Below are 20,126 nucleotides of genomic sequence, written 5' to 3' on the forward strand. Positions count from 1 at the left end.
AACTAAGGAGTTTCATGCAACCGGGCACAGGCCTTAAAATAAGCTGTCAAAGTAACTGTAGAGTAGCCTTATATATATTCGCATTGAATTAATTTTTACCATTTTGTGACGGAGCGCATAGCTACCGTCACGGTAGCGGAGCGCTACCTACCATAAGGTAAAGACTGAGTATATATGTTACCTTTATATGTTGGGATAGTGTGTTTATGTATTTCGTTAACCATCATACTGTTTCAAATAATTTGTTAATTATAGCCATTCATCAATACACTCAGTTATCCCGTAGCTTTTGTGTGCACACTTTTGACATCTAACACTACGGTGTAGTGATGGTCGTTTTCGAAGCACTGCTTCATGAGACTTCGAAACATTTACGAATCTTTTGTTTCGAATCAGTGGTTCGGAGCTTGTTTCAAACTGGCCCAAGTCACGTGATTTTAGCAAACGAGGCTTCATTACATCATAACTGTTTCGAAACGTTTCGAAAATCCGATGGTTCCCCACTAGGGGGAGTTGATCACATGACCAGTGTTTAATATGTTTTGGTGAACTCGGGTCAGTTTTATTATTAAAGTTCATAAAACATTTATCCTTCTGACTAATAACACTGCCATGTTGTCTACTTTTTGTTTATAGACAGATTTAATGACAAAAATGTGCATAATTAAAAGGGTAGTTAGTTTTAATCATTTGTTTACCCTAAATAAAACTAAAAACACATAATACACTTTTAACTATGTCTTAATTAAGTTAAATATTTTTAAAAAATATTTTAATAAAAATCTTGCTATTATTTTGTAAAAAAAAGTGTAAAATGTTTGGACACATCTGCTTTTACACTATTTTGACCAGCAGGGGTCACCAGCGTGTGTGGGTTTCGAACTGCTTCGAAAAACTGAAAACATTTTCGAAGCAATTGGTTCAATTGATTCGAAGCTTCGAAAAGCTTCCTTTCTCCCACCACTACTACGGTGTATCATATGCTATAGCTACAGCCATTTATACATCTCTTACTGTTCAATTCATGCCATTCACTTCACAACAATAGCTGATCACAATAACTACGCAACACATGTTTTTATTAATTATGTGTCTGTTTATTTAGTTTAAAGGTAACAGAGTTTCAATGAACCATCATTGTCTTACAAGCATATCCCGTTTGGTCTGTTTAAAAGGAAGTTTGCTGCAATTGTCAGGTTTAAATAGCTTGAAAAGACGCTATTACTTCCAGGTCAACAGGAAGTGACCCAGAGTTTGATTTATTCATTTAATTTAATTTATTAGCTGTAAATATATATTGTGGCTTTGCCAAATATGAGCTTGCATTATAAAAATAATGGTCTGCAATTTTCTAGCTTTGTATATTTAGTATTTTGGCTGTTGTTAAGCTTTTATTGTTTGCTCATCTGAGCCACCCCTGTATTGTATTGTGTGTTGGTATGTGCCAAGGTGTGTTTCAGTGCCCGGTTGCATGAAAGTCCTTAAGCTAAGAAATCCCTTAAATATAAGGTTAAGGGTGCCCTTAATAAAAAATGGGTTGCAAGAAAAACCCTTAAGGGAACCTTAAGGCTGTCAATAAGTATTTACCCTTAAATGCTAAAGTATTACCTTAAGTTCTGCTATGCGTTGCTACAAAGTCCTTAAGTCACATTTTTCCCTTAAAAACTTAAGGGACTATAACAGGTCCCTTAGCGTCACGCGATGGCTGATTTTATGGTTATTTAAGAAAATGAAGTACCAACGCGCATTTCTAACGATCGAAATAATCCCTAGAGAAAAAGATGCGCATTTACTAGGAGAATAGCGGTTTGATCGTCCGTCAATCTAAAGTGTTTCCAGTTTGAATTACTTTGAGGTTTTATACACGCGGCACTTTACAGTCTGTTATTTGCGATGTTTCATTGTACACGAATCCGCCGTCTGTTGAGCTGGGTGCGTTGATTTGTTACCGCTGTGAGATTTTGTAACCATAGCAACCGCGTCTCCGCTGCCGTGTTTTGGCAGAGACTACCGTAAAATACTTAGTATAAACACTTAGGTAAGGGTGACAGTTAAGACCTTTGTTGCAACGCTCTTAAATAAATCCCTTACCTCAAGGATTTTTTCTCCCTCAGGGAAACCCTCATTTAAGGAGTTTCATGCAACTGGGCACAGGTCTTTAAATAGATGAACAGTGTCAGTCTTGAGAGAAAAAAAGGAGAGGTGAAGACATAAGTCTGTTGTAGGCTCTTAAAAGTGATTTCTTTTTAAGCTCTGTTTCTAAGCAGCTGCAAAATCTATACATTTTGATTGGTTTATTTTTTTTGACTCTCATGTCAATTTACTTTATTACTGAATAGTATTTTTTTCCCTTTAATGTTTATGATTTTTATTGCCTTTATTTGGCCTGAATTGGGGTAAATAATAAAAAAACCCATCTTTTCAATCTCATCCAACTTCTCCTGAGTGTTTACATCTGCTCACGACTTCTTAGTCACATCTACCCACAACACATTTAATCATGTAACTATGTTTACAGTTTTTTACAATCACTTTGCTACTATTTTCAGAACCTTGATGTCATTTTTCACAACTCTAGACACAAAACTCACAACCAAAGATCAAAATGCAAATTTTTCAAAACTCTTAACTCTTTTCTCAATTGCTTGGATACAATACACATAAAACTTGGATCATTTGTTCATTCAACCAAAATCACATGTTCAATATGACACAACTTAACATCAAAGTACTACTGTTTCAAAAGGCTATTCACACATCACATTTCAAATAAGTGTCTATTCATTTTCTTACAATGATCTAACTATCAATCAATACAACTGCCCAAAATGATAAGTAACTGTTGCATTATTCGTAATAGTTGTATGGAAACAGACAAAGAATCTTCCATGTTTACTGAAAATCATGAAAGTTTCAAGATAATGAGGTTCATTGTAACCAATAAGCATGGAGCATGAACCAATTATCACTGTACTGTATAGATGCAGGCCCTTGTAATTGCTTGTCCAATTCTGCCAACTTGTTACTGATGATTGAGTGCAGATTGTGAAATGATGTGACCTATGTTGTGATTGTACTGTAGTGTTTTCATCAATACATTACAAACTTTGTTCAATGATTCCAATGTGTCTGTCGTATTCTCTCTACTACTGCAGAACTTTTACAGATATGTATTTGCTCTACATGTACCATAATGAAATCTGTATCACCAATTTTGTTCTACAATACTTAATGATTGTACAAACAATGACTTACAGTTTTTTACGATTGCTATGACAGATTTTTCAATACTATTAACAAGTTTTCAAAACTCTTAACACAGTTAGCACTACATCCACCTGTGTAAGCTATACTATTTACACATTTCTTGTTGGTTTAGCACAAAATGCATACAATTAACACAAATTTAAAATGCTTTAACTTCTTTTACAGACAAGCTCAAACAAGAGCAAAACAATAGATTTTTAATGTCAAATTTACAAATGCTTTCACACAGCATGTCAAATCAGATAACATCATGTGCTAAACCTCACTTATAGTCAAAGTAAACAGCTGTTTATATGATGAATTGAAACATAAATATGTCCCCTGTATTTTATTCCATTGGGATTGAAAAACAATTTATTGTACCAATGCAAATATATAAATCACAGCTGATTCCCACCTAGGAAACACACTCAAGTTCTTTCAATTGCATGACTATATAGTATACAATAGTGTAAAGGAGGGCCTCTTTAGGTCGATCTTGTGTAGAAAAGGAACAATATGAGCAACACACAAAAAAAGATATATGTCTGCACAAGTCAACGGAAGACCACCAGGACAGTTTTCCTCAAGTCCCACCTGGATGCAATAGATGGTGCATTCCCAGACATTACACCTGAACACTGTCAGAGGTGGATAAGACATGGCAAAAGATTCTTAGTAGATTTCAGGTGAGATGTGAATGAGAACATGTGGCCAAATAGAAACGCAATAGATTAGATTATGAGATTTTCCTTTTACTTTATTTTACAGTGGCTTTTTCTGTTTGTATTTTTTTTAACTTTTTACTGTAAAAGGAAGTAATATTGAATATGTTTGTTATCTTGCAGTAATGTCCTGTTGTAAATACTGTAAAGTCTTTACTGCAACAATTCTACTTTTTTTCATAAACTATACTCTAAGATGAATTATTCATTTTTGTCTTGAATTGCTGCAGCAAAACAAACATAATGAATGCATTTACTAAACCCAACTAAACAAAAATATAAAAAAGTTTTCAAAAGAAACTGCAGTGCAAAACTCAGTCTATAATCAATACAATCTACTGTCTATTGTATAAGGACAGACTTACACATAAACTTATGCAGTTTTTGTTTTTCCATCTTATGTTTGTGTTTTTCATGACATTGTGTTATGATTGACTAAATGTTTCTGTTGGAAGAGAGCATGTGTTGGTGATCTGGTATAACTAGTTGATTCTGAAACATGTTTACAGTGTTTTTGTAAACAGTGTAAGAGTTTAGTTTACAATGTGTGATTTTGAGGATAAAATTAATTGTTTTGCCAGTTGTGTGTTTTGCCAGTTAATTGTTTATTGTTTAGGTGTGTTGGTGCGTTAAGAGTTTAGAAAATTTGTTAAAAGTATTGAAAAAAGTGTCATAGCAATTGTAAAACACTGTAGTGAAACTATCAGTTTCTTGTGTGTGGGTGATCTATAGTTATGTTTCCATGGTATTTCACAGTAAATTTGTGTTTTGAAACAATGATTGTGCAAGTGCAAGATGTCTTTAAAGATGTGAATGCACAATGCAATGTTTTAAACACTAGACAGCCTGTGTTACAAGTGATTACCGTTTTGAGTTTTGTATCTAGAGTTGTGAAAAATGACATCAAGGTTCTGAAAATAGTAGCAAAGTGATTTTGGGAAAACTGCAATTACAGTTTTTTACAATCATGAAAGTTTCAAGATAATGAGGTTCATTGTCACAAATAAGCATGGAGCATGAAGATAATGAGGTTCATTGTCACAAATAAGCATGGAGCATGAAGATAATGAGGTTCATTGTCACAAATAAGCATGGAGCATGACATACAAACAATGACATAGTGAAACTATCAGTTGCTTGTGTGTAGGTGATCTATAGTTATGTTTCAATGGTATTTCACAGTAAAGTTGTGTTTTGAAACAATGATTGTGCAACTGCAAGATGTCTTTAAAGATGTGAATGCACAATGCAATGTTTTGAACACTAGACAGCCTGTGTTACAAGTGATAACTGTTTTGAGTTTTGTATCTAAAGTTGTAAAAAATGACATCAAGGTTCTGAAAATAGTGGCAAAGTGATTGTAAAAAACTGTAAGTGTTTAGAAAAAGTATCTGAAGTATGGCTAAGCACTTGTTAGCGATTGAAAAAAAAACTGTAATACATATTTTCTGTTTCTACATTGCATTGGCACTTCCAGTGTACTTGTTACCCCTCTCAGCAGAATACTTTCACAACAGAACATTGTATTGAAATGTAGATATAAGCCTATGAAAGACCAAAGAGCTTTAGATTTAGAACAGTAGTGTTTACATGGTATATCCAAAAATCTATTATTATAAAAGAAGTGTTTGCCATTTGATGCAAATGCTTCATTCTGACATGTGTTTATGGCATTTCGAATGCAGTGTTGCATTTTGAAGGAGATGTGAGCTTCCTTGCATTTTGTGTGTGCAGTTTTAAGAATTGTGTGTAAGAGTTTTGAAAAAAGGAGAGTTAGTTTTGAAAACGTGTGTAAGCAGTTGGTAAAAACTATATATAAACTGTGGACTAATTTACATTTTCAAAAAATTTTCTGTAAACAAATTACACGCATTGTGATTTAGAAAAAAAATCATATTTTACAGTAAAAATAAAAAATTACAAAATTAGAAAGGTTCACTTTACACTGTAAATGTCCAATTTTCTGTAACTCCAAATTTCAGGATTCACTTGACAGGAATTTATCAATTCAGTTCACATTTACAAAAAAAACATAGAAAACAGCAAACAATTGTATAATCATCTCCTTGATTGTATCAAAGCATTTGCAATTACAGAGTAAAATTTACTTCTCCCTGGGAACTATATGTTTTGAATAATGTATTTTCTATTTTTTGTGCAGTGTTTGATAGTGTGTATCATTTTGATCACTTTGTTTATGATTTGAGAACAGTGTTTGATTTTGAACTCAGGTTAAACTGTTTTGGGGCGAAAGTTTCATTTTGCAGGAGGAGTCAGGGGTTTTGCAAATAAGTGCTTGAAGATGAGGTTTTGTGTTTAATGTTTTCAGAAAATGGAGCAAGGTTTCAGAAATTGTGTTTTAGCAATTGAGAAAAACTGTAATAAAACAACAAGCTCATATGCACAGCTCATACTGCTAGTAGATAAATACATTTTATTTGTTTTTGATCAGTTTTCTGCCTGTGGTTTTGTAGAGCTCTATGTGGTGAAGTCAGTGCCGGTCCTAGATGCTGGGGGGCCCTAAGCAAAGCTTTGTGAGGGGCCCTCTGTCAGTGCATTCAGACCCTGATAGCATAGCACACATACATCTCGGAGACGTCTATTTGATGTCTGCGTTTACATCTGCAAGATGTCTTATTTAAATTTTTTCTCATCTGCAATACGTCTGTGAGACGTCTCCTAAAAGATGTCATATAGACATATTGAAGATGTCTGCAAGACGTTTTTGATTTAGAATGTATGTAAAGCAGCTCTTTTCCTTTATAAGATGTTTTTACACACCAGATGTATTCCTGGGGGCGTATTACAGAAACTTTCTATCTTAGGTCTTAACTTAAGATATGATGTGTTAAGTTAAGATTTTTTACAAATTCATATTACAGAAGCAAATCTTAAAAAAAAGATTTAGGATTCTCATCTTATCTCACAAAATCTTATCTCATCTCTAGTTATGAAATCCCATATCGATTAATCATGTTCAGCTCTCAAATGTCATGTCTGTTACCAAGCAACCAGCACTGCGTGAGCTGCTGCTGCAGTAAACAAAAGAATTGTCCTTTTAATTTCAATGGGCCAGAAAAATACATTTTATTAAATTCATAGTAATCATAGTCTGTGTTTTTTTATTAGTGTTTTAGCACATCATCTATCAGTTACCAGTCAATTTAAACATTTAGCAAATGTGACTTACAAAAATTAAAAAAATTGTTCTTCCTCAGTGCTAAGATACTATTGTACATTTCAACATTTGATAGAGACATGACAAGAAATAGATGCTGAGTCAAGTTTGTACTGTATTCATTATAATCCCATCAAGTGTTCACGGATAAGATAACTGTTTTTTAATAATGAGGGATGACAGAAATTGAAAGATCGCTCTAGTGAGAAACATTGTGATTATGTGAATGTTTGAAGGTAAAAAACATTCAAAGAGTAATCCAAAAACAAACATTGATGTTTTTCATCCTCCACTTTGTTAAAAATGTAATGTCATTCTCCCGCAGTTCTATCATAATGTGATTGTTTTAGCTGGCTCTCATTAAAGTTTTAAGTTAGGACACCTGTGAGGTTACCCTAAAGTTAAGACTGTTTTTAGGATGTTTTGTCAAGTTAGGATGCTTCTGTAATACCACTTTCCTATCTGCAGTTAAGATAAGATAATGCATTTAGGAACATCATTCTGTAATAGCTTTTGTCTTAAATGAGGTTCTAACTGAAATTACCATGGTTACCAAACAGTTAAGATAAGATTTTAAAGTTAGGACTTTTCTGTAATACGCCGCCAGATCTCCAGATCTTTACCAGACATCTCACAGACGTACCTGTGCTATCTGGGTAAAACCCAGTCAATGTTGCTGTAGTTAGTTGTTAACTAACCACATAGTGTATTATCTTATAGCTGTATAATATTCCCATATGCACATTACTTTGAAACCCTCACTGATAAACTTGCTGATTATAACATGAAACATGTATTTGCTGATAAGTTGTTTTGATTTAAAATGTGTTGTGAGAAGCACTAAAAAAATATAGCTGCAAGCAGCAATTGCGGGGTCAAGCACCTTCAGCGCAATGAGCACCCAAAGCACAGCAAAAACCACACGACACAGCAAATGTGGAAAGCGCAGAAAGCGCGCAATACAGAGCCCGAACACGAAGCAAAGCAAATGCAGAGCAGGATCACTGCAGTGCGGAGCAACAACAGTAAAGATGGCAAAAATATAACACGTGTGGAAAACCAGACAGGTCGAGAAGAACGTGTTAAAGGAAACGCAAAAGGAAATCTCAATAAGTGAAAGTAAGAGCTGGGATTCGAACCCATGACCTCAGGTTCCCAAAGCATAGCACTTACCGCATGCGCCACTGAGTAAACAATTAAACTACTGAGTTGGTGTGTCCAAGCTATAGAATAGAGATTTAGAGCTGTAAACATTGATATCCAGCAATTACCAAACGTAAAGAAATATCAACAGAGAGCACAAATAACTGAAATACAATGTATAGTATGAAAATCACAAAACTTAAGTGAGAAAAAAGTTAAGACAAAAAAATCACTGCACATGGGATTCGAACCCATGAACTCATGTTCCCAAAACACAGCAGTTAACGCATGCGCCACTGAGCAAACGATTATCCCACCGAGTTGGTGTGTCCAAGCTATAGAATACAGCTTTACAGCTATAAACATTGATATCCAGCAATTACCAAAAGTGCAGAAATGACAACAGAGAGCACAAATAACTGAAATACAATGTATAGTATGAAAATCACAAAACTTAAGTGAGAAAAAAGTTAAGACAAAAAATCACTGCACATGGGATTCCTACCCATGACCTCAGAATCTCATGGCAAGTGGTTAACCAGATGCGCAACTCAGTTAACACAGCTCAAGTGGAAGCAAAACAACAGCTGCAAGGATTGACATATGCCAATCATCACAGATGCAGAACTGACAGTGCAGAGCAGAACTAACAGAAATACAATGTATATGAGAATCAAAAAGCTCAAGTGAGATTGAAGACAAGAAGATCATTCTGTATAGTAATGCTATACAATGTAATATACAGTCACATTAATTTACTATGACAAATAGACAATGTTACAGGCACGGTCAACTTTGGAGTGGTATTTCTAAGAAAGAGAACAGAATATCAAAAATCTGTTCAGTCATTTCTGTGCGGATTGCTCCAAACATTATACGAGCAGTACTTGGCATAAAATAAACAAAATTTGTAAAAAGAGTAGCGAAAAAATCATCTACCATATGCTTTACAATAACACATGAACAGAATGTTGGAAAATGACAAACGAGGTATCGTTGCAATCGGCATAAACCAGTTAATACAATTTCACAAAGAAATTCATATCAGACAAAGTATTCAGAAGTTATAAGCAGTTCCATAAGAACTGTTATAGTTTATAACCCCTAGGTGGCGCTGTACTCTGAGTTCCCAGGTACCTTCAGGACATCATGTCGAAGCTCCTTACTAATTTTTGCGCAGATATGTCCAATAGTTAAAAAAATATAACAAATTATCTGAAATTTCAAAATGGCGGACAGGCGGTTCGTTCAAACCCGGCATAATACACATCGACAGATGCGGCATGAGGTAAGCAATCCATAGACATCAAGATCATAATTTTCTGACAAACAGTTCAGAAGTTATGGGCAAAATTAGCCTATTTTCATATCTCATGACCCATAGGTGGCGCTGTCACCAAATTTGGCATGAACCCCAAGTTCATGGTCCACATGAAGTGTAACAAATTTCATTTCAATTGATCAAAGAATGGCCGAGCTACAGCTTCAGAACCATTTTTGCGTCAACCTCGTTAAGTTTGCGCATTTATTACTTTTGAACAAAGATAAATATCAAAATTCTGTTTGGTCATTTCTGTGCGGCTCACTCCAAAGTTCACCTGTGCCAAATTTCATAACAATTGAACCAAATTTGAAGGAGGAGTAGGGAATAAACGGAATACTGTACATTTCAAAATGGCCACTACTGTAATGGGTGGAGTTTTACTGTAAGGTATTAAAAACAACAAGCATGAGGAGAGCAATCACGTGTACTAAGTAGAATTTTCATAGATCAAATGATTCACCAATTATAACAGTTTGAACATTGAATTTTTGGACTACTGGTGGCGCTATAGAGTTAATGCTAAAGACCCCATTTTTGGTCACATGACTATTTATGACCACCTCTACAACTGTGCCAAATTTCATCATTTTCCTACGTACGGTTCATAGGGCTGCCATAGACTCCCATTGGGGAAAAATAATAATAAATATAGCTGCAAGCAGCGATACGGGGCCAAGCACCATCAGCGCAATGAGCACCCGAAGCACAGCAAGAAACATACAACGTATCAATTACCCAGAGCGCATTGAGCACCCAAGGTGCATCAAGAACACAAGGCGCCGCAAAGAACCCAAAGCGTAGCAATGACAGAGCAGAACCACCGCAGTGCAGAGCAGCAACAGAAAACATGGCAAAAATAGAACATATGTGAAACAACAGACAGGCCAAGAAGAATAGGGGGGAAAGAACAAAACTTTAATAGAAGAAATTAACATCTGCCTCAGGCGGGATTCGAACCCAGGAACTCAGGATCTCAATGCATACGACTTAACAGATGCGCCACTCAGTAGACACAGGTCAAGGGGCAGCAGAAAAGAGCTTACATGCCATACAAAGAATTCAGAAGTAATAAGCATTCTATAAGAACTGTTATAGTTTATAACCCATAGGTGGCGCTGTTCTCTGATTTCTTCAGGACGTCATGCCGAAGCTCCCTACCGATTTTTGCGCCGATATATCCGATACTTCAAAAGTTATAGCAATTTATCACAGATTTCAAAATGGCGGACAGGCGGTTCGGTCAATCCCGGCATAATACATATTGACAGATGCGGCATGAGCCAAGGAATCCGTAGACACCAAGATCATAATTTTCTGAAAAACGATTCGCACGTGTGGAAAACCAGACAGGTTGAGAAGAATAGGTGAGAAAGAAAAAACGTTAATAGAAGAAATTAACACTTGCCTTAGGCGGGATTCGATCCCTAGAAGAAATTAACACTTGCCTTAGGCGGGATTCGATCCCAAGAATTCAAAATCTCGTTGCGTGTGACTTACCAGTTGTGCCACTCAGTTGACACAGTTCAAGGGGCAGCAGAAAAGTGGTTTTAGAGATGCAAGGATTGACATATGCTAATCACCAAAGATGCAAAAATGACACAGCAGAGCAGAAATAACAGAAATACAATGTATATGAGAATCAAAAAGCTCAAGTGAGATTGAAAACAAGAAGAACATTATGTACAGTGATGCTATAAAATGTAGCATACAGTAATTAACTATGACAAATAGACAACGTCACAGTCACGGTCAACTTTAAAGAGATTTTTCTCAAAAAAATTCCTAGGTGCCAAAAAAATCTGTTCAGTCATTTCTGTGCGGATTGCTCCAAACATTATACGAGCAGAGCCTGGCATAAAATAAACAAAATTTGTAAAAGGAGTAGCGAAAAAATCGTTTACCATATTCCTTACAATAACATATGAACAGAATGATGGGAAATGACAAATGTGGTATCGTTGCGATCGGCATAAACCAGTGAATACAATTTCACAAAGAAAATGAATATCAGACAAAGTATTCAGAAGTTATAAGCAGTTCTATAAGAACTGTTACGGTTTATAACCCCTAGGTGGCGCCATACTCTGACTTCCCAGGTACCCTAAGGACAACATGTCGAAGCTCCCTACCTTTTTTTGCGCCGATATATCCGATACTTCAAAAGTTATAGCAATTTATCAGAGATTTCAAAATGGCGGACAGGCGGTTCGGTCAATCCCGGCATAATACATATCTGCAGATGCGGCATGAGCCAAGGAATCCGTAGACACCAAGATCATAATTTTCTGACAAACGATTCAGAAGTTATGCGCAAAAATAGCCTTTTTTCCTATCTCATGACCCATAGGTGGCGCTGTCACCAAATTTGGCATGGACCCCCATTTCATGGTCGACATGAAGCGTACCAAATTTCATCTCGATTAATCAAAGAATGACCGAGATACAGCTTCAGAACCAATTTTGCGTCAATCTCGTTAAGTTCACGCATTAATTACTTTTGAATAAAGAAAAATATCAAAATTCTGTTCAGTCATTTCTATGCGGCTCACTCCAAAGATCACATGTGCCAAATCTCATAAAAATTGAACCAAATTTGAAGGAGGAGTAGCGAAAAAACGAAATACTGTACATTTCAAAATGGCCGCTACTGTAATGGGTGGAGTCTTACTGTAAAGTATAAAATTCAATAAGCGGGAGGAGAGCAATCACGTGTACTAAGTAGAATTCTCATAGATCTAATGGATCACGAGTTATAACCATTTGAACATTGAATTTTTGAGATGATGGTGGCGCTATAGAGTTACTGTTAGAGACCCCATTTTTGGCCAAATGACTATTTATGACCACCACTACAACTGTGCCAAATTTCATCATTTTCCTACATACGGTTCATAGGGCTGCCATAGACTCCCATTGGGGAAGAAAAAGAAGAAAGTACAATAACAATAGGTGCCACAGCACCATAGGTGCTTGGCCCCTAAAATAACAATAGGTGCCACAGCACCATAGGTGCTTGGCCCCTAATAATACTAACAATTCCAATAGGTGTCTCAGCACCTTTGGTGCTTGACCCCTAATTAACCTGATCTAAATGAATGTAATGAATCAAATTAAATTACATATAAATACATACTGTTAATACACAGGGGTTAAATTGGGATTTGTTATGTGTGTGTGGGGGGGGGGGCTCTGTGGGGATGGGTACTTAGAGGGGTAACATGTTTAATACTGATGACAGCAAAGCCACTGGTGTGTTTCAATGACATTCTGGACCTCTGATAGGATTTGATAAGTTTCAGCTTTAAAAGAGCATTTCACCCGTAGAAACATTAATCTTTATTGAAAGTGTTATATTTGTAGTCGAAATGTAACATACATTTAGAATTTGGTGCCTATTTTACAGAGAAAAGGGGTGTTTGTAGTCTCATTCCCTCAACAAAGACATTGCACTTCCTTCTTTCAATGATGCAAAATAATGATTTTTACATCATTGAAAGAAGGATGTGCAACACTGAAATCTGTATTTCTCCCGTCTCAGCGGCGGAAGAACTGAGGAAATGATGCACGACCATTCAAAAACATGACTGGAGTTCTAACTATACAAAGTTTAATGCAAATGGGTGAAGTGTCCCTTTAAAGCTGTCACAGAGGTTGACCCCAAATATTTCTAAAATCTATGAGTTTGACACCCTATATCCATTTGTTGCACATGTCATTATGCACAATTGATCAAACTTTAAAGGAAGTTAAAAGAATCAATCTCCTTGAATAATTCTAGGCATAAGATGCCCAAAAAGACTCAATTAACAAGATAAGGTACAACACACAGTACTGTATCAGCAACATGTCTTATAAATTAGCCATAGAGATTCCCTATGCTGGTCAGCAGCTACAATCATATAGTTATAGTTGTGTAATCAAAATACATTATTTTATTATCTATACAATGAGTTATATCCAGTGTTATCCAGTTAACATACTGTAATTAAACGATTGACATATACTTTAATCCTTTACAAATTTCAAGTCTTCTATTAAGATTTCTCGACGTGGGCACCATTCTTACCTCTCTCTCTCTCTCTCTCTCTCTCTCTCTCTCGTCAAATTATCCTGCACGAGAGCGCGTTCTTGAAGTTCAAAGGGAAAAGCGCGTGTTTTCGCGGCAATTGCGTCACCCAATACGCGTCATTTGAATCGCCCCAATCGCTAGGACGCGTGTCTTTACATTGACTTAATCTGCTCGCGCAAATCCTTTATCTTGTTCCCTTGCTTCACGTTTTTTTCCCTTTATTCTGCTCCAGGCGGATAGCTTTGTCTTTGTTTTAAATCAATGGTGGTCATATAATATGCGCATCGTTACCAAATCACTCTTCTGCGTCATGCACGCGGCCGTTTCTAAATTTGAAGGCTGCGACCTCCGGATCATGTCGCATATGCGCGCTGCATACGTCATCAAGCCTGATTTATTTAAGTTAAATAAGCATTTCATTTGCAAGTCATAAGCATAATATAACAATTAACCATTAACTAAGAATAATAGTCAACATTATAATTGTTAATATTCTAAAATACGTTTTTATGACGCATATGCAGCCTACAAATGTGACCTCTGAAGGCCGCAGCCTTCGGATTGAGAAACTGCCTGCATGTTGTCCGAGTACATATCAGTGATTTAAGAAATCATTAAGTATTTTTAAAAACCCGCACAAATTCGGAAGTTTGCAAATTATTTAAATTATAGCGTCTTGTTTTCATTAAACATAATAATAATTTTTCTTTGATATAATGGTTTTAAATAATTCTGAGATCAAGGGGGCCCTCTAGTGGTGCGGGGCCCTATGCAAATTGCGTACTTTGCGTATAGGAAAGACCGGCACTGGGTGAAGTTTGTAGGGTTGGTCAGCTGCTCAGTTATGAGTAAAGCTCATTGTCCGTCAGCGCCACCTATCTTACAAGTGTGAAATAGCTGAAGGCGAAGAATCGTTGCGTTCTTGATGTAAAGGTATGTCAATTTGGCAATACGCCTTGCTTTAAAGGCTCTTCCACACTGACTGTGATGTGAGAGTCAGTCTCATTGAGGTTTAGAAATGCGTCCTTGACTGATGTTTGTGCTTTGGCAGGCTGCTCCTTGCTACACAGTGTTTATCAGATTTTACAGTTTGTACATTGACCCTACTCCAGGGCCTCACATGCACCAGGGTTGACCATGTCTTTACTGCTATCATTTGTCCAAATGTTACACAGCCTTGTTGGCCAGACACTTCCTTCTGTGTATTAACATTCCCTGTAGCTATATAAAAATATAATGAAGTGTTGAGTTGCCTTGAAAGGGACATCTCATGCTACGTATGGATGTACCGCTGGTTCCCTTAAAAGGGAGCGAGACAAATTTAATGCAGGCAACTTTTTATTTCATTGCTATGTCACCTGACCTTCATGTTGCCTATAGGCATTAGGGATGTGCATCTATATCACTGAGACCGATGCGATATGCATCTCGGTGCATTTCCTATGGTACAAACATTAAAGATATGAAGGTATATGAAGCAGCTACCAATAGAATACAATGTGATTCACCACACTGCAATTCACTGTGGTCCGATTTCGATCCGGTTCAACACAATGTCATTCAGTGCAGTATGATGCAATGAAAAAATATGATGCCATGCAATTTAATATGGTACAGATAGTTTCCACACATTGAATTTGTACATGAGCGTCAGAACCATTATAAGACCACTTTAAGACTAATGATATTGGATATTGGACCTACTCACTTTTTCTCTAATTTAACACATATGTCTGTTCACTTGAGCGCTGTCACTCAAATGCATTCCACCTGAGGAATGCCCTAATAAATTAAACTCAATTTTAGCTACAGCCTTGATTTCCCCACTACTGCTTCCTCAAATCCATTCCACTTGACTCATTTAGAGTCCAAATAATTTAAACTCCATTTCATGTTTTCACTACTTTGCCAACTGCACTACTGCGATACAACAAGGTAAGCAATGCTTGTAGGCTATAAAAGCAAGTATAATTAAAAGGCACCAGAATACAAGAAAATGGCATCTTTTTTGCTTCTGACGCCCATGAACTTGTAATTACTTGGTGGAGGATAGCTCTACCTCTACCATGTTATGCTCCGTCACTTTCTAAATAATAAACGTATAGTACATCTACTAATAATTATACATCAATAAGTCTGTTTTTAGTGATGCAAAATATGTTAAAAACAATGCACCGTGATGCAAATGCTAATTTGTATCCTATGCAGTTTTTAAACTGATGCATTGCATCGTTAACTTTTTATGCCAATGCACTGAACGAATCGTGGAATCTTCCAATCCCATGATTTCAAACGTGCTCAGACACTAATGCGCACCAGAGACACTTTCTATATAGCGTCAACAAATATGACACACATATACATTCTCTTATATACAATATTTAGTTAAAAGTTGATCGCTTGACTAGAACATTGTTACAATAACATTGACTATATAAAATATCAGATAAAAAGTCTTTATTATCTCCTCTAATGTTACTACATTTTCTTGATGGTAAGGATGATAGATTTAATTCATTTGCATTATTTAAATAAACCTATGTTCTATATAACTATATTCTAACATGGACCATGAACAAAAGCTAATAATAATAATAATTTTATTGGCTAAATATTTAAAGGTACAACAAGCAAACCTTACTCGTATTCTAAAAATATATTGTTCATAACAGACTTTTCCTTACCTCTATAGTTTGCACATTCAGCTCAAGCAGAAATAAACCAAATCCTCTTTGACATCAGTTGCTTCTAGATAAAGAGCTCTAAGTAAACTGCTTGTCATTGGTCAGGGTCTATTTGCTAGTTTTGACGCAAGTAGTGCCATTTTTTATGTTTTTGTGTAAGAGGTGAGGCTATGGGTAGTCTCTCAATTTAATACTCTGAGGTCAACCGCGACGCGGGCGCTGTTAACTCTTTATTTTTCAATCACTCCGCAAAGAGATTTAGATTACTCAGCTAATTTTGGACATACAGATATGATTTATACATCATTTAAAACGTTAGTGTATAGTTTTTTTCTGTCCACTCCCAATAAAACAGAACAGAATGTTGTGCTTTTCACAAAATTAAGAAAATAAACATGATGTGCATTCTGTTCTCTCTCCCTCAGCGAAGTCCTTTCAGAAATGCGTCCGAAACAAAAGATAAATGTCTACATAATGCTTGGAATATTCTCATTCAGTGTAAACTTAAATAATAAGAATTTGCTTTACTGGGTTTGTGGGGCCATCTCTCCAATGTGCTATTCAAAACTACATTAAAATCACCACCAAAAACTAAAAAAGAATTGGGAAATTTAAATAACATTTGAATGATACGCTTTTCTAATTTTTCTACAAATATCTTGTTATCTTTTGGAGAATTATATCCATAAACATTAGTAATAATACAAATCAGATTTACTAAATGCAGCGCTATTATAAGGTAATGACCATACATTTCACAGTCAGTGGCCAGAATCTTTCCATTAAAGCGATTTTTTAAAATGCAAACTCCAGCAGAATGTATATTTCCATTAGACTTCCAAAATTCTAATCCCCATTGTGATCTCCATAATTTGACATCTTCTACAGTTGAATGAGACTCTTGTAGAAAGCAAAAATCTGTGTTGAGACTTTTAAGATAAAGAAAAACTGCTTTACGTTTAAGAATGTTTCGTAGGCCTCTGCAATTTAAAGAAATAATAGATAAAGACATAAGAATGGTAAAAATAAAACAAGTATAACAATAATAGAAGAACTAGACCTAAGAGAGATTATAGAAATTAAATATCACCGTGATAGGGATCTAACAGGTCAGAACAATTTAACAGGGTGAGGACAACAATCTCATCATATAATAAAAGGATGTAAATATAACATTAGTAACATAACAATAAACAACAAAACAAATCACATTACTTGAATATTTCAGAGTTTGAAATAGGCATTTTTTCTGTTTAGGGATGAGTAAACAATACTCTGAAAAGAATAAGGGTATAGCTACATTCGTACCACCAAAAAGGGCAACCTTTTTCCCTTGTACCCCGGTATTTCTGAAACAATGTGCATGTTAAACTTAAGAGCAAGGTTAAGAGGACATAGCAGCATTGTTTAATCACAGCCACATATGTTTTTGGCAGGTGCAGTTATTAATTAAATTCAATTCAATTTTATTTATATAGCACTTTTCACAATTGGTGATTGTTTCAAAGCAGCTTTACATTAATAGAAGCAGTGGAAAGCACAGAAAAACGACAGATAGCACAACATAATACACAATAGCACAAGCAGCTAAATTTGCTGCGGCTATGAATCAACATTATAAGCGTGCGTATTGCTAATGTAACGTAAAGAAGAGGGTGCTAAGTTAAGCCCAAGAAGGCTGCCTCCCCGGGTTGAAAAACCCCCTAGGAGAAAAAAAACCCCAGGCTCAGCCGGGGAAGTAAAAAAAGTCCTAGGAGGGAAAAACCCTTGGGAGATATATTTATATATACATTGAAACGATTAAGGAGATTAGGCGGAGGTTAAGCGGGTTCTGCCGGTGGTCGTTGGTCATGCATCAGCTGGGCATCACGTTGAAGGTCTGCCGGTGGGTCAGAGGTGTGCCGACTTTCACATTTACCGGAACTGGGTCTGTTTGTCTCATTGTCCTCGGAGACAAGGACGAGACATGAAGAAAGAAAAACAAAACCCAATTAGCGTAGGGGCCATTCATATGTATACACATGTACATTAACACAAACATACATATATATATATATATATATATATATATACACACACACACACACACATATACACACACATGTACATATACGTATTGAAGATACAACGTCATCCCAGTGACAGACTCTGCACAGTTTGGTTTAGGGAGAACGAGAAAAATGCACGGGACGGCGAATGTTTTTGGAAATGGATGCAGTGACACCCTTTTAAGGACTGAAGTCCCGCCCCCAACTAGTGGGCTTAACACCACAAATCTATACCCACAGAGCTTTATTGAAATCCTGACGAGCAATGGAGTAAAGGGGAGACGGGGACGTGACTGCGCCAGCCATCTCCCTGATGCTTGTCTGGGCTTCACAGTACTCCCCTACTCGACTCAGAAACCTCAGGAGGAGGGCCGAGCAAGTGATAACATAATGCCATACATAACTTTCAATCACTCCTCTGCGCTTGGCAATTAATGCCCCGATTCGGGGTTTTATTGGTCTAGTTTTGAACGATTATAAGTGCTTGACCATCGACAGAAGAGCCTCTTTATGCTCTTTACGATTTTTTATTGTAGATGAGGTTTAACTAAAGTAAAGTATAAAAATTGTGCACATGAACAGTCAAAAAGAAAAACTAAGTTTTATATTCAGGTAGTCCTGAAAAAGATGTGCATATCAAACCTGAGAACATGGATGGTAGGGAAATCAGTAAGGCCGAGGCATACATTTTAGGTAGGTGAAAGAATTTCAACACCATCTATAAATGCGCGCCCATCAACGAAGAAGGCCTTTTTATTCTCTTTTCTTGCTTTTTCAATTGTGGGCCAAAGTTTGATCCTGTTCGCTCTATCAGCAGGGGACAAATCTTCCGTGATTTTCAGGGGGTTCTCGATCAAGAAGGTAGCATCCTTAGCGGCATCTCGATAAAAGCGCGAGGTAAATTGAAAGATTATCCCACGACCATTATTACCTGGATTTATCAGATTTAAATTCTGGTAAAAGGCGTTGGCATACGATGATAACCTCCTGGCGGACATTTTCCCTTTCTTTCTCTGGAATTCCGTGAATCCTCAGATTCCATCTGCGAGTGTAGGATTCCAAATGAGAAAGATGTCGTTCTCTTTCATCAGAGTTGAGTTCTACTTTCTTCATGTGCGAATCAGTAGTCTCAACTTTGCTTTTCAGACTTTTAACCTCGTTGCAGACAAATTCAATCGTTTCCATCATTCCAGTGATTTTTTCGGTATTCCTGCCGATCTCTTCTTTCATGTCATTAATAACCCGTGAATTTTCACCAATCAATTTCTCCAATCCATCCGATCTATTTTTCACCAACTGTGAGAGCTCAGTGAGTTGCATGGAAACAGATGCTGTGTCTGCCTTATCTGTTTTGCAAAGCTTAAAGGCTGGAGAACAACACCGAGTGTCGGGAAGTGGCGGACCCAGACAGCACACATACATCTGGCCGACGTTGTCCCAACTTTCAAAGTTCCATCGGCAAGATGTCGCTCAGGGAGCGTTTGCTAATTGGCAAGATGTCGTCTAGATGTCGGCATCTCGTCGCAAATGCCCTCGGGCTGATGTTTAAACGATGCAATTTCAGTCGCTCTGTGTGGGCTTTATCGGACCTTTATTTATTAATTTAAACCTTTAGTCATTTACACTTTGTTATAATGAAAAGAATTCCAAGGCAGATATCACAGGGAATTTGAGTCTTTAAAGGACAAGTTCGGTATTTTACACTTAAA

At 36.5% G+C, this 20,126-nt stretch overlaps 1 protein-coding gene across 9 annotated transcripts in view; it reads right to left on the reverse strand.

Annotated features, from left to right (window-relative positions):
• The window catches only part of LOC129431407 (uncharacterized), a 122,118-nt gene extending 105,636 nt beyond the window's left edge, over positions 1–16,482 (reverse strand). For 4 of the 9 annotated variants that reach the window (XR_012372800.1, XM_073874781.1, XM_073874784.1 and 1 more), the window contains exon 1: positions 16,370–16,431. The gene's annotated coding sequence lies outside the window, so the exon portion shown is untranslated. Of the gene's footprint in view, positions 1–16,369 lie in introns of all 9 variants that reach the window. The other 5 variants (XR_008639809.2, XR_012372802.1, XR_012372801.1 and 2 more) reach the window with 5 other exon arrangements.
• Positions 16,483–20,126: the final 3,644 nt, after the last annotated feature.

The sequence above is a fragment of the Misgurnus anguillicaudatus genome, chromosome 13 (genome assembly GCF_027580225.2).
Source record: "Misgurnus anguillicaudatus chromosome 13, ASM2758022v2, whole genome shotgun sequence".
NCBI classification, from domain to species: Eukaryota; Metazoa; Chordata; class Actinopteri; order Cypriniformes; family Cobitidae; genus Misgurnus; species Misgurnus anguillicaudatus.